Here is a 6000-nt window from a genome sequence, read left to right as displayed (position 1 = left end):
AAAATTGGTGTTAGATTTGAAAATAGTTTATAAAAAGGTGTTAAAAAAAAAAATCACCAAGCGCAACACCAGCGGAAACGGGCGTGGCATTAAACGGTCGAAAATGGAGTAGCTGGCGGGGGCGCCGGGGCGGTGATGGTGCTCAGCTCAGTTCCACGAAAAGCCGAAAAATGATGCAGCCGGACACCGTGCGATGAGTAATGAGTTGCCGTTGCACACCGCCGCGCCCGCGCACTGCAGTCTGCATCCAAAGGAACGCAGCATCCGCCGGGCGACGCGTCTTGTTCCCGTATGTGTCTGTGTTGGCGCGCGCGGATCACGAGAAACCAACTGCCCTAGCCCCTATTGTGTGCAGATCAGATGTCCTTTGGACGGTGAAGCAATAAAACACTCTGCCTGCCAGTGCCAGCACACGGGAACTGATTGTGAACGTTGCCGGAAAGAAGACGACACAGCAAGGGGCTGCTTCGTTTCTGGACCGTTGCCAAGATCTGAATGTGATATAAACAAAACCGGTTGCTGATCCCTATCGATGGTACTATAATTAACACTGAATCAGTTGCTACTAGTACTACAAACACGAGCCTCATAGCTTGAGCTTTTCTTAAAGAAAAAAAAAACATCTTGACTGCGTGAGCTCCTTCTGTTTGGGTGTGTGGCCATTTCTGCAAGTGAGCATAGTATATCCGAAACAGACAGTTTTGCAGCTGTCTGCCTGTCCATGTTTTTGGGATCCCAAACGTTACAAGCCCATGAACTATGTTCTGGATTTTAGCCCATGTGCTGCTCTAGAAGAAGCCCAAAAAAGAGGGGCTCTCACTATTAACAAGCCCATACTTGTCCGACGCAAAAAAGGTTTGTCTTAAAAATAAGAAAAGGTACCACAGGCAAAGTTTTTTTTTTAAAAAAAAACACAGGCAATGTTTTTTATGGAGCCTTGGTGGCAAGCCAGGCAAAATGATCCATTTTAGCCCCACGTTACTTTATGTATTTTCATAATCGTAGATGTACGTAGCTTTTTATAGAATATAATAATTAGATAAAGTGCCTACTATTAGCAACAAAAATTAGAGTTTATCAAATTAAAGGCTAGATATTTCTGATTATTGTGAGATTTTTTTACAATTTATTTTTTCTAGCCGAGGATTAATCTGAAGTAATAATACAATTTTGATGAAGCTGCCAAATCTATTGTAAAGTCCAAAAATTGATGTACCAAACATGTTAAAATGAGACGACTTCTCAAGTGGAAACCCGATCTGACAAGGGATGGGCGCTAGGTGTACCTGAAAATACTAACTTGTTCCAAATCCCTCTCTCCTATTTATTATGATTTTTTTACTAAACACTTTTTTTCTTTCCAAAACACCAAGTAGAGCTCCTTAAAATCCGGTCACACAAGAGATGGTTGGGTGGAGCTAAAAATACTAGCTTCTTCCACCTCCCTCTCTCCTATCTATCATGAGAAGTTTTTTACCAAATGTTTTTCCAAAACAACTTTAGCTTCACTATTGGAGATGCTTGTGGAGTTAAAACCAAAAGAATGTTGCTCCACCAGTGAAGCAGAACCGTACCAGACGGGGTTTTAGAATTGCACGTTTTTGCAGAACCTACCACTAGCTAGTGATGCAGAAATCTTCATGAATATTTCGCTTCCTTTACATTTTCCCACTTCTCATGAATAGTGTATGTAAACTGCTTGTGATTTACCATGGTCACTCCCACCATCTATAGGCTTACTTGTCTAATCTTGTTAGTTTTCTTAGAGGCTTTTTGTTTTTCTTTTTGGTTTGGACTTTAGAATGGATTCAGTTATGCAATTGAGAAACAATGTTGGCATTTAACACTAGATAAAGATAGATTAGAAAATAGGTTGTTGAACTTAATAAATCCAAGGATATATTCTCATAAGTTTTTAATCCCTACATATCCAGATCAAAGGATATCTAAAGATCATTATGTTCAGTGGTCAAAAACACAAGACAACAAGTAACCATATTTAAAATTTTATCTTTCAATTACAACACATAATTTAATAAAACTTTAAGTGTGAATATAATTAATTGTCTAATAAGCCTGATACACAAATCTGTCTGTCTGCTGTTGTTAATATATCTTGTAGCTTCCCATAGTTCCATTTGCCTAATCATGAATGCATATAAAGATGTTGTTGCTCACTTGCTCTGTTGATCTTATATGGTTGTTAATTACTACAATTTGCTTTTAAAAGTTATAGATGTTAAGCACCACACCATCTCAATACAAATTCTTGTCTTCCAAAATTGTTTAATGCAATCAGTTTGTCATTCCAAAAACGTAGATAATATTGTATTTAAGAACACTAGAGCACTGCCCATAACACTCTTGTGTTGTGTAGCTTCCCAAACGTCTCTTTTAGTTTGGTGAATTTAAGCAATGCTCAAGGACTCCAATCTCAAATGGAATGAATGTAAAAGAAAAGGAATTACAAAAAGCTTGGCGAGCACAACATGTAGTGTCGGGTTCAAAAACCCGGGGTCCCCGGTGGACCCGCTTCCTGGCAATACTTGGCCCAGCAGGCGGCGCAGCGACAGCGCGCGTCTGGGTCGGCCCAGATACACAATGACAGGTCGAGACCATGATCCGGTCCCCGACCGGCACCTCCGCCCTAAAGACCTAGTCGGAGCCCCGACCGGAAGGGCTGGCTGTGGTGGGACCGTAGTCCGACTCCGACCCCGTTCCTCCGAACGAGGATATGCCAAACCTTTGCTCGCCCCTCTTTCCCGACCGACACGGTCGGGGCCGATTGGGAACGACCGACCAAGACGCCTGCTCAGTGTGGGCCCGAGGAGCAGGCGGAGCAGATAAGGTAAGGCGCTCAAGTCAACTGCAATACCGAGGACCGTACCCTGCCATACGCTGCGCACCTACAGGACGGTGCCGTCAGGCCATGTCAGATAGACACTATACAGCCTGCCAGACGCGTCAGAGCACAAACAGTATTGTGGGCGCCGTCGTTTGCCATCCCAGGCGAACACTGTGCAGCCTGCCAGGTACAGTAGGTCATGAACAGTAAGGTGGGCGATGGCAGCATAAACAGTATGGCAGGTGATAGCATGCCGTACCCGACGGCATGGGTGACAAGACTAGGTAGCACCCGTACACACTCTCTCCCTTTCCATCTTTGACTTATAAGGCCATCATTTTCATCTATAAAAGAGGATGCACTCTCTCCTAAAAGGATACAGTCTACACGCTCTCAACAACAGGTAAGCTTGGACACACAGAACATACGCTCCAATACTTAGCGCATGTTTGAGCATCCATCACTCTCTTCCACTCGGATCAGAGTCCGACCGAGCCTCTAACACCCCCTTCTCATTCCTTGCTCGTTTGTAACCCTACAACAAACTTTGAGCACCTAGACTCAGGAATAAAGTCACTGACCGACTAAAACTGGATGTAGGGCACGTTGCCTGAATTAGTATAAATCCCGTATCATCGCGTGCTAGGCCACATCTGATCACAGCGCATGGCAAAACTATAAATATTTATTTGTTGGCCACATTTCGCACCGACAGTTGGCGCCGTCCGTGGGGAAGACGCCGTGCGTTCATGCTTTTGGTCATCGGATGGCCCAACTTTCCACCATCTTCGCCATGGCGGGCTCAAGCAATACGATTCGCTTCGGCTCGCTGGAGTTTCCCACACTCCCACTTGCTAGGATGTGGGTCCCTCCCGTCTTCGTGCCACTCTAGACCTTCCTCTTCGGGAGTCTGGACTTTGTCGCTGACCAGCTCGGCGTACTCTGCCTCCGCAAGGAGGTGCTTGTCCTGGCGCCCACTGGAGGAGGAGCGCCCTCCACCTATCCCCGGGCCATTCAATGACCTCAATGTCAAGACACCCACGCTTTGCCTTGAGCCCATGCTGGGCTCAAACCCCACAGTGAGCGATGTACATATTGTTCTTTACTCACTATTTAACACCTTCCGCTAGCTCTCCGAAGGGACCCCATTGTCCCCACCGTGACTGCCACGTGATCGGTTCCCCTACGGTTTTGCATCCCCCATGGACGCGTGTGCACAGGGGCTCCAAAGGATGTTGATGTCACCCCCTCTCATGTTCGAGTTCATGGGGATGGCGGGCTATGCCCCCATCTCCTTCCATGACCTCATCAATGATGAGGTCAAAAGCGATGGCTCCAGCATCGGTGACGTCATGGCACCTGGCCACCCTCTATCCTGGGAGTGCGCTATGGCGGATGCCCCGGGATAGCTACCGAAGGTAGTGGAGTCTCTACAGACTCACACTCCTCTAGACCCCCGTGCGCAGGCCCTGACGCATGCATAGGAGCACGGTGAGGAGTTACGACAAAGACACCTACATCGACGCGCCCAGCGCATCACGCCGCGCCACATGCATGTAACCCAGTGAGCGGCGCTCGGGGTCGTGCCCGTCAGGTCCAGTGTAACATACTGGACTGAGGGGACGACCCCCTCAGTTTGCTCGGGCTGGCTAGAACATCGCTGCTACGGTGATGCTTCTACGTGGCCTCCCTGAGCCTACCGACCCCTAGGAGCAGGCGATCCACCAGAACCTTCGGGCGTTGGTGGAGACCATCGCCGTTCAGCAGGCGGAGAGCTCTGCGTCGCAACACCGGCTCGTGGCCTCTTGCCCAACCGGGGCACTAGGGCCACACCAGTCGAATCGCTCCATCCACTCACCATAGCAGTTGCGAGGCGTGGAGCAGGAAGCCGTGGCCTGACCTAGCGCCCGCTCCACACTGACCACCTATGCTCGAGCAGCTCAAGTGAAAGCTCTAGTTTGGTTTTGGTTAATTGATAAAACCCTAAGTGCTAACCTAGTATATCAAAGTTATTATGAGATAGGTAGCACTACTCCAAGTAATGAAGCAATGATGAAGATCATGATGATGGTGATGATTAAATGCTTGAACTTGGAAAAGAAGAAAGAGAAAAACAAAAGGCTCAAGGCAAAGGTATAAATAGTAGGAGCCATTTTATTTTAAGTGATCGAGACATTTAGCGAGTGTGATCACATTTAGGATCGATAGCCGTATTATTAAGAGGGGTGAAACTCGTATCGAAATGCGGTTATCAAAGTGCCACTAGATGCTCTAACTCATTGCATATGCATTTAGGATCTAGTGGAGTGCTAACACCCTTGAAAATGTTTTGTGAAAATATGCTAACACATGTGCACAAGGTGACACACTTGATGGTCGGCACATTGGAGCAAGGGTTAGGAACTTCACTGGTGCCCTAGACAGAAAAGACGAAGGTCACTGTAAGTGACCGGACGCTGGTCTCGGTTGGACCAGCGCGTCCGGTCAGGTGAAGCATGAAGACGCTGGCATCGGTCTCTGACCGGACGCTGGAAGGTTACGTCCGGTCCTGCTGACGTGGTAGTGCATAGGGGAGTTGCCTTGTGACCGGACGCTGGGTGTGTCCAGTCGAGCATGACCAGACGTGTCTGGTTGTGAAAAGTCATCTTTGGATGCTTACTGGAAATGACCGGACGCTGGGGTTCAGCGTCCGGTCACTTTGAGCTGCCACGTCCGGTCATCACTTGACCATTGAGATCGGGCGATCAACATTTGAAGAGAGGAGACATGTGGCACGCATTGCGTGACCAGATGCTGAGGTCCAGTGTCCAGTCATTTTGATCGGAGCATCCGGTCACCCCGTGTTGTGCCTAGTGAAGGGGTACAACGGCTCTATTTCATGGGGGCTTCTATTTAAGCCCCATGGCCGACTCAAGCTCATTCTCTTGGCCATTTGCATTGACATAACAACCTTGTGAGCTTAGCAAAAGCCCTTCCACTCATCTCCATCATTGATCCATCATCATTGTGAGATTGGTAGAGAATCCAAGTGCGTTGCTTGAGTGATTGCATCTAGAGGCACGTATTTGTGTTTCGCTGTGGGATTCACTTGTTTCTCTTGGTGGTTGCCACCACCTAGATGGCTTGGAGCAACGGAGGATGATTAGTACGAGTTG

Source organism: Miscanthus floridulus, chromosome 1, assembly GCF_019320115.1.
Source record: "Miscanthus floridulus cultivar M001 chromosome 1, ASM1932011v1, whole genome shotgun sequence".
In the NCBI taxonomy this organism is placed as follows: Eukaryota; Viridiplantae; Streptophyta; class Magnoliopsida; order Poales; family Poaceae; genus Miscanthus; species Miscanthus floridulus.
This window is presented reverse-complemented; position numbering follows the sequence as displayed.